Below are 11636 nucleotides of genomic sequence, written 5' to 3'. Positions count from 1 at the left end.
CACCAGTTACTATACTATACTGGTAACACTGGGATATGACAAGAGCGGCACAAGACACCAGTTACTATACTATACTGGTAACACTGGGATATGACAAGAGCGGCACAAGACTCCAGTTACTATACTATACTGGTAACATTGGGATATGACAAGAGCGGCACAAGACACCAGTTACTATACTATACTGGTAACACTGGGATATGACAAGAGCGGCACAAGACACCAGTTACTATACTATACTGGTAACATTGGGATATGACAAGAGCGGCACAAGACTCCAGTTACTATACTATACTGGTAACATTGGGATATGACAAGAGCGGCACAAGACACCAGTTACTATACTATACTGGTAACATTGGGATATGACAAGAGCGGCACAAGACTCCAGTTACTATACTATACTGGTAACATTGGGATATGACAAGAGCGGCACAAGACTCCAGTTACTATACTATACTGGTAACACTGGGATATGACAAGAGCGGCACAAGACTCCAGTTACTATACTATACTGGTAACACTGGGATATGACAAGAGCGACACAAGACACCAGTTACTATACTGTACTGGTAACACTGGGATATGACAAGAGCGACACAAGACACCAGTTACTATACTGTACTGGTAACACTGGGATATGACAAGAGCGGCACAAGACACCAGTTACTATACTGTACTGGTAACATTGGGATATGACAAGAGCGGCACAAGACACCAGTTAATATACTATACTGGTAACACTGGGATATGACAAGAGCGGCACAAGACTCCAGTTATTATACTATACTGGTAACACTGGGATATGACAAGAGCGGCACAAGACACCAGTTACTATACTATACTGGTAACATTGGGATATGACAAGAGCGGCACAAGACACCAGTTACTATACTGTACTGGTAACATTGGGATATGACAAGAGCGGCACAAGACACCAGTTACCAGTTACTATACTATACTGGTAACATTGGGATATGACAAGAGCGGCACAAGACACCAGTTACTATACTGGTAACATTGGGATATGACAAGAGCGGCACAAGACACCAGTTACTATACTATACTGGTAACATTGGGATATGACAAGAGCGGCACAAGACACCAGTTACTATACTATACTGGTAACATTGGGATATGACAAGAGCGGCACAAGACTCCAGTTACTATACTATACTGGTAACACTGGGATATGACAAGAGCGGCACAAGACACCAGTTACTATACTATACTGGTAACACTGGGATATGACAAGAGCGGCACAAGACACCAGTTACTACACTATACTGGTAACATTTGGATATGACAAGAGCGGCACAAGACTCCAGTTACTATACTATACTGGTAACATTTGGACATGACAAGAGCGGCACAAGACACCAGTTACTATACTATACTGGTAACACTGGGATATGACAAGAGCGGCACAAGACACCAGTTACTATACTATACTATACTGGTAACACTGGGATATGACAAGAGCGGCACAAGACTCCAGTTACTATACTATACTGGTAACACTGGGATATGACAAGAGCGGCACAAGACACCAGTTACTATACTATACTGGTAACATTTGGATATGACAAGAGCGGCACAAGACACCAGTTACTATACTATACTGGTAACACTGGGATATGACAAGAGCGGCACAAGACACCAGTTACTATACTATACTGGTAACACTGGGATATGACAAGAGCGGCACAAGACTCCAGTTACTATACTATACTGGTAACATTGGGATATGACAAGAGCGGCACAAGACACCAGTTACTATACTATACTGGTAACACTGGGATATGACAAGAGCGGCACAAGACACCAGTTACTATACTATACTGGTAACACTGGGATATGACAAGAGCGGCACAAGACACCAGTTACTATACTATACTGGTAACATTGGGATATGACAAGAGCGGCACAAGACTCCAGTTACTATACTATACTGGTAACATTGGGATATGACAAGAGCGGCACAAGACACCAGTTACTATACTATACTGGTAACATTGGGATATGACAAGAGCGGCACAAGACACCAGTTACTATACTATACTGGTAACACTGGGATATGACAAGAGCGGCACAAGACACCAGTTACTATACTATACTGGTAACATTGGGATATGACAAGAGCGGCACAAGACTCCAGTTACTATACTATACTGGTAACATTGGGATATGACAAGAGCGGCACAAGACACCAGTTACTATACTATACTGGTAACATTGGGATATGACAAGAGCGGCACAAGACACCAGTTACTATACTATACTGGTAACATTGGGATATGACAAGAGCGGCACAAGACTCCAGTTACTATACTATACTGGTAACATTGGGATATGACAAGAGCGGCACAAGACTCCAGTAACTATACTATACTGGTAACACTGGGATATGACATGAGCGGCACAAGACTCCAGTTACTATACTATACTGGTAACACTGGGATATGACAAGAGCGACACAAGACACCAGTTACTATACTGTAATGGTAACACTGGGATATGACAAGAGCGACACAAGACACCAGTTACTATACTGTACTGGTAACACTGGGATATGACAAGAGCGGCACAAGACACCAGTTACTATACTGTACTGGTAACATTGGGATATGACAAGAGCGGCACAAGACACCAGTTAATATACTATACTGGTAACACTGGGATATGACAAGAGCGGCACAAGACTCCAGTTATTATACTATACTGGTAACACTGGGATATGACAAGAGCGGCACAAGACACCAGTTACTATACTATACTGGTAACATTGGGATATGACAAGAGCGGCACAAGACACCAGTTACTATACTATACTGGTAACATTTGGATATGACAAGAGCGGCACAAGACACCAGTTACTATGCTATACTGGTAACACTGGGATATGACAAGAGCGGCACAAGACACCAGTTACTATACTGTACTGGTAACACTGGGATATGACAAGAGCGGCACAAGACTCCAGTTACTATACTATACTGGTAACATTGGGATATGACAAGAGCGGCACAAGACACCAGTTACTATACTATACTGGTAACACTGGGATATGACAAGAGCGGCACAAGACACCAGTTACTATACTATACTGGTAACATTGGGATATGACAAGAGCGGCACAAGACACCAGTTACTATACTATACTGGTAACATTGGGATATGACAAGAGCGGCACAAGACACCAGTTACTATACTATACTGGTAACATTGGGATATGACAAGAGCGGCACAAGACACCAGTTACTATACTATACTGGTAACATTGGGATATGACAAGAGCGGCACAAGACTCCAGTTACTATACTATACTGGTAACACTGGGATATGACAAGAGCGGCACAAGACACCAGTTACTATACTATACTGGTAACACTGGGATATGACAAGAGCGGCACAAGACACCAGTTACTATACTATACTGGTAACATTTGGATATGACAAGAGCGGCACAAGACTCCAGTTACTATACTATACTGGTAACATTTGGATATGACAAGAGCGGCACAAGACACCAGTTACTATACTATACTGGTAACACTGGGATATGACAAGAGCGGCACAAGACACCAGTTACTATACTATACTGGTAACACTGGGATATGACAAGAGCGGCACAAGACTCCAGTTACTATACTATACTGGTAACATTGGGATATGACAAGAGCGGCACAAGACACCAGTTACTATACTATACTGGTAACACTGGGATATGACAAGAGCGGCACAAGACACCAGTTACTATACTATACTGGTAACATTGGGATATGACAAGAGCGGCACAAGACTCCAGTTACTATACTATACTGGTAACATTGGCATATGACAAGAGCGGCACAAGACACCAGTTACTATACTATACTGGTAACATTGGGATATGACAAGAGCGGCACAAGACTCCAGTTACTATACTATACTGGTAACACTGGGATATGACAAGAGCGGCACAAGACTCCAGTTACTATACTATACTGGTAACACTGGGATATGACAAGAGCGACACAAGACACCAGTTACTATACTGTACTGGTAACACTGGGATATGACAAGAGCGGCACAAGACACCAGTTACTATACTGTACTGGTAACATTGGGATATGACAAGAGCGGCACAAGACACCAGTTAATATACTATACTGGTAACACTGGGATATGACAAGAGCGGCACAAGACTCCAGTTATTATACTATACTGGTAACACTGGGATATGACAAGAGCGGCACAAGACACCAGTTACTATACTATACTGGTAACATTGGGATATGACAAGAGCGGCACAAGACACCAGTTACTATACTGTACTGGTAACATTGGGATATGACAAGAGCGGCACAAGACACCAGTTACCAGTTACTATACTATACTGGTAACATTGGGATATGACAAGAGCGGCACAAGACACCAGTTACTATACTATACTGGTAACATTGGGATATGACAAGAGCGGCACAAGACACCAGTTACTATACTATACTGGTAACATTGGGATATGACAAGAGCGGCACAAGACACCAGTTACTATACTATACTGGTAACATTGGGATATGACAAGAGCGGCACAAGACTCCAGTTACTATACTATACTGGTAACACTGGGATATGACAAGAGCGGCACAAGACACCAGTTACTATACTATACTGGTAACACTGGGATATGACAAGAGCGGCACAAGACACCAGTTACTATACTATACTGGTAACATTTGGATATGACAAGAGCGGCACAAGACACCAGTTACTATACTATACTGGTAACACTGGGATATGACAAGAGCGGCACAAGACACCAGTTACTATACTATACTGGTAACACTGGGATATGACAAGAGCGGCACAAGACTCCAGTTACTATACTATACTGGTAACATTGGGATATGACAAGAGCGGCACAAGACACCAGTTACTATACTATACTGGTAACACTGGGATATGACAAGAGCGGCACAAGACACCAGTTACTATACTATACTGGTAACATTGGGATATGACAAGAGCGGCACAAGACTCCAGTTACTATACTATACTGGTAACATTGGGATATGACAAGAGCGGCACAAGACACCAGTTACTATACTATACTGGTAACATTGGGATATGACAAGAGCGGCACAAGACACCAGTTACTATACTATATTGGTAACATTGGGATATGACAAGAGCGGCACAAGACTCCAGTTACTATACTATACTGGTAACATTGGGATATGACAAGAGCGGCACAAGACTCCAGTTAATATACTATACTGGTAACACTGGGATATGACAAGAGCGGCACAAGACTCCAGTTACTATACTATACTGGTAACACTGGGATATGACAAGAGCGACACAAGACACCAGTTACTATACTGTACTGGTAACACTGGGATATGACAAGAGCGACACAAGACACCAGTTACTATACTGTACTGGTAACACTGGGATATGACAAGAGCGGCACAAGACACCAGTTACTATACTGTACTGGTAACATTGGGATATGACAAGAGCGGCACAAGACACCAGTTACTATACTATACTGGTAACATTGGGATATGACAAGAGCGGCACAAGACACCAGTTACTATACTATACTGGTAACATTGGGATATGACAAGAGCGGCACAAGACACCAGTTACTATACTATACTGGTAACATTGGGATATGACAAGAGCGGCACAAGACTCCAGTTACTATACTATACTGGTAACACTGGGATATGACAAGAGCGGCACAAGACACCAGTTACTATACTATACTGGTAACACTGGGATATGACAAGAGCGGCACAAGACACCAGTTACTATACTATACTGGTAACACTGGGATATGACAAGAGCGGCACAAGACTCCAGTTACTATACTATACTGGTAACATTGGGATATGACAAGAGCGGCACAAGACACCAGTTACTATACTATACTGGTAACACTGGGATATGACAAGAGCGGCACAAGACACCAGTTACTATACTATACTGGTAACATTGGGATATGACAAGAGCGGCACAAGACTCCAGTTACTATACTATACTGGTAACATTGGGATATGACAAGAGCGGCACAAGACACCAGTTACTATACTATACTGGTAACATTGGGATATGACAAGAGCGGCACAAGACACCAGTTACTATACTATACTGGTAACATTGGGATATGACAAGAGCGGCACAAGACACCAGTTACTATACTATACTGGTAACATTGGGATATGACAAGAGCGGCACAAGACTCCAGTTACTATACTATACTGGTAACACTGGGATATGACAAGAGCGGCACAAGACACCAGTTACTATACTATACTGGTAACACTGGGATATGACAAGAGCGGCACAAGACACCAGTTACTATACTATACTGGTAACACTGGGATATGACAAGAGCGGCACAAGACTCCAGTTACTATACTATACTGGTAACATTGGGATATGACAAGAGCGGCACAAGACACCAGTTACTATACTATACTGGTAACACTGGGATATGACAAGAGCGGCACAAGACACCAGTTACTATACTATACTGGTAACACTGGGATATGACAAGAGCGGCACAAGACTCCAGTTACTATACTATACTGGTAACATTGGGATATGACAAGAGCGGCACAAGACACCAGTTACTATACTATACTGGTAACATTGGGATATGACAAGAGCGGCACAAGACACCAGTTACTATACTATACTGGTAACATTGGGATATGACAAGAGCGGCACAAGACTCCAGTTACTATACTATACTGGTAACATTGGGATATGACAAGAGCGGCACAAGACACCAGTTAATATACTATACTGGTAACACTGGGATATGACAAGAGCGGCACAAGACTCCAGTTACTATACTATACTGGTAACACTGGGATATGACAAGAGCGACACAAGACACCAGTTACTATACTGTACTGGTAACACTGGGATATGACAAGAGCGACACAAGACACCAGTTACTATACTGTACTGGTAACACTGGGATATGACAAGAGCGGCACAAGACACCAGTTACTATACTGTACTGGTAACATTGGGATATGACAAGAGCGGCACAAGACACCAGTTAATATACTATACTGGTAACACTGGGATATGACAAGAGCGGCACAAGACACCAGTTACTATACTGTACTGGTAACATTGGGATATGACAAGAGCGGCACAAGACACCAGTTAATATACTATACTGGTAACACTGGGATATGACAAGAGCGGCACAAGACTCCAGTTACTATACTATACTGGTAACACTGGGATATGACAAGAGCGGCACAAGACACCAGTTACTATACTATACTGGTAACATTGGGATATGACAAGAGCAGCACAAGACACCAGTTACTATACTGTACTGGTAACATTGGGATATGACAAGAGCGGCACATGACACCAGTTACTATGCTGTACTGGTAACATTGGGATATGACAAGAGCAGCACAAGACACCAGTTACTATACTATACTGGTAACATTGGGATATGACAAGAGCGGCACAAGACACCAGTTACTATACTATACTGGTAACATTGGGATATGACAAGAGCGGCACAAGACTCCAGTTACTATACTATACTGGTAACACTGGGATATGACAAGAGCGGCACAAGACTCCAGTCACTATACTATACTGGTAACAATGGGATATGACAAGAGCGGCACAAGACACCAGTTACTATACTATACTGGTAACACTAACATTGGGATATGACAAGAGCGGCACAAGACACCAGTTACTATACTATACTGGTAACACTGGGATATGACAAGAGCGGCACAAGACACCAGTTACTATACTATACTGGTAACACTGGGATATGACAAGAGCGGCACAAGACTCCAGTTACTATACTATACTGGTAACATTGGGATATGACAAGAGCGGCACAAGACACCAGTTACTATACTGTACTGGTAACATTGGGATATGACAAGAGCGGCACAAGACACCAGTTACTATACTATACTGGTAACATTGGGATATGACAAGAGCGGCACAAGACACCAGTTACTATACTATACTGGTAACATTGGGATATGACAAGAGCGGCACAAGACTCCAGTTACTATACTATACTGGTAACACTGGGATATGACAAGAGCGGCACAAGACTCCAGTTACTATACTATACTGGTAACAATGGGATATGACAAGAGCGGCACAAGACACCAGTTACTATACTATACTGGTAACACTAACATTGGGATATGACAAGAGCGGCACAAGACACCAGTTACTATACTATACTGGTAACACTGGGATATGACAAGAGCGGCACAAGACACCAGTTACTATACTGTACTGGTAACACTGGGATATGACAAGAGCGGCACAAGACACCAGTTACTATACTATACTGGTAACACTGGGATATGACAAGAGCGGCACAAGACACCAGTTACTATACTATACTGGTAACATTGGGATATGACAAGAGCGGCACAAGACACCAGTTACTATACTATACTGGTAACATTGGGATATGACAAGAGCGGCACAAGACACCAGTTACTATACTATACTGGTAACATTGGGATATGACAAGAGCGGCACAAGACACCAGTTACTATACCATACTGGTAACACTGGGATATGACAAGAGCGGCACCAGACACCAGTTACTATACTATACTGGTAACACTGGGATATGACAAGAGCGGCACAAGACACCAGTTACTATACTATACTGGTAACATTGGGATATGACAAGAGCGGCACAAGACACCAGTTACTATACTATACTGGTAACATTGGGATATGACAAGAGCGGCACAAGACACCAGTTACTATACTATACTGGTAACATTGGGATATGACAAGAGCAGCACAAGACACCAGTTACTATACTATACTGGTAACATTGGGATATGACAAGAGCGGCACAAGACACCAGTTACTATACTATACTGGTAACATTGGGATATGACAAGAGCGGCACAAGACTCCAGTTACTATACTATACTGGTAACACTGGGATATGACAAGAGCGGCACAAGACTCCAGTTACTATACTATACTGGTAACAATGGGATATGACAAGAGCGGCACAAGACACCAGTTACTATACTATACTGGTAACACTAACATTGGGATATGACAAGAGCGGCACAAGACACCAGTTACTATACTATACTGGTAACACTGGGATATGACAAGAGCGGCACAAGACACCAGTTACTATACTATACTGGTAACACTGGGATATGACAAGAGCGGCACAAGACACCAGTTACTTTACTATACTGGTAACATTGGGATATGACAAGAGCGGCACAAGACACCAGTTACTATACTATACTGGTAACACTGGGATATGACAAGAGCGGCACAAGACTCCAGTTACTATACTATACTGGTAACACTGGGATATGACAAGAGCGGCAGAAGACACCAGTTACTATACTGTACTGGTAACATTGGGATATGACAAGAGCGGCACAAGACACCAGTTACTATACTATACTGGTAACACTGGGATATGACAAGAGCGGCACAAGACTCCAGTTACTATACTATACTGGTAACATTGGGATATGACAAGAGCGGCACAAGACACCAGTTACTATACTGGTAACATTGGGATATGACAAGAGCGGCACAAGACACCAGTTACTATACTATACTATACTGGTAACATTGGGATATGACAAGAGCGGCACAAGACTCCAGTTACTATACTGTACTGGTAACATTGGGATATGACAAGAGCGGCACAAGACACCAGTTACTATACTATACTGGTAACACTAACATTGGGATATGACAAGAGCGGCACAAGACTCCAGTTACTATACTGTACTGGTAACATTGGGATATGACAAGAGCGGCACAAGACACCAGTTACTACACTATACTGGTAACATTGGGATATGACAAGAGCGGCACAAGACACCAGTTACTATACTGTACTGGTAACACTGGGATATGACAAGAGCGGCACAAGACACCAGTTACTATACTGTACTGGTAACATTGTGATATGACAAGAGCGGCACAAGACACCAGTTACTATACTGTACTGGTAACATTGGGATATGACAAGAGCGGCACAAGACACCAGTTACTATACTATACTGGTAACATTGGGATATGACAAGAGCGGCACAAGACACCAGTTACTATACTATACTGGTAACATTGGGATATGACAAGAGCGGCACAAGACACCAGTTACTATACTATACTGGTAACACTGGGATATGACAAGAGCGGCACAAGACACCAGTTACTATACTAAACTGGTAACACTGGGATATGACAAGAGCGGCACAAGACACCAGTTACTATACTATACTGGTAACACTGGGATATGACAAGAGCGGCACAATACACCAGTTACTATACTGTACTGGTAACATTGGGATATGACAAGAGCGGCACAAGACACCAGTTACTATACTGTACTGGTAACACTGGGATATGACAAGAGCGGCACAAGACACCAGTTACTATACTATACTGGTAACACTAACATTGGGATATGACAAGAGCGGCACAAGACTCCAGTTACTATACTATACTGGTAACACTGGGATATGACAAGAGCGGCACAAGACACCAGTTACTATACTATACTGGTAACACTAACATTGGGATATGACAAGAGCGGCACAAGACTCCAGTTACTATACTATACTGGTAACACTGGGATATGACAAGAGCGGCACAAGACTCCAGTTACTATACTATACTGGTAACACTGGGATATGACAAGAGCGGCACAAGACACCAGTTACTATACTATACTGGTAACACTAACATTGGGATATGACAAGAGCGACACAAGACACCAGTTACTATACTATACTGGTAACACTGGGATATGACAAGAGCGGCACAAGACTCCAGTTACTATACTATACTGGTAACATTGGGATATGACAAGAGCGGCACAAGACACCAGTTACTATACTATACTGGTAACATTGGGATATGACAAGAGCGGCACAAGACTCCAGTTACTATACTATACTGGTAACATTGGGATATGACAAGAGCGGCACAAGACACCAGTTACTATACTATACTGGTAACACTGGGATATGACAAGAGCGGCACAAGACACCAGTTACTATACTATACTGGTAACATTGGGATATGACAAGAGCGGCACAAGACACCAGTTACTATACTATACTGGTAACATTGGGATATGACAAGAGCGGCACAAGACACCAGTTACTATACTATACTGGTAACATTGGGATATGACAAGAGCGGCACAAGACACCAGTTACTATACTGTACTGGTAACACTGGGATATGACAAGAGCGGCACAAGACACCAGTTACTATACTGTACTGGTAACATTGGGATATGACAAGAGCGGCACAAGACACCAGTTACTATACTATACTGGTAACACTGGGATATGACAAGAGCGGCACAAGACACCAGTTACTATACTATACTGGTAACACTGGGATATGACAAGAGCGGCACAAGACACCAGTTACTATACTATACTGGTAACATTGGGATATGACAAGAGCGGCACAAGACACCAGTTACTATACTATACTGGTAACACTGGGATATGACAAGAGCGGCACAAGACACCAGTTACTATACTATACTGGTAACACTGGGATATGACAAGAGCGGCACAAGACACCAGTTACTATACTATACTGGTAACACT

Source organism: Pseudophryne corroboree, chromosome 12, assembly GCF_028390025.1.
Source record: "Pseudophryne corroboree isolate aPseCor3 chromosome 12, aPseCor3.hap2, whole genome shotgun sequence".
In the NCBI taxonomy this organism is placed as follows: domain Eukaryota; kingdom Metazoa; phylum Chordata; class Amphibia; order Anura; family Myobatrachidae; genus Pseudophryne; species Pseudophryne corroboree.
The sequence above is the reverse complement of the archived record's forward strand: the minus strand, read 5'-3'. Positions refer to the sequence as shown.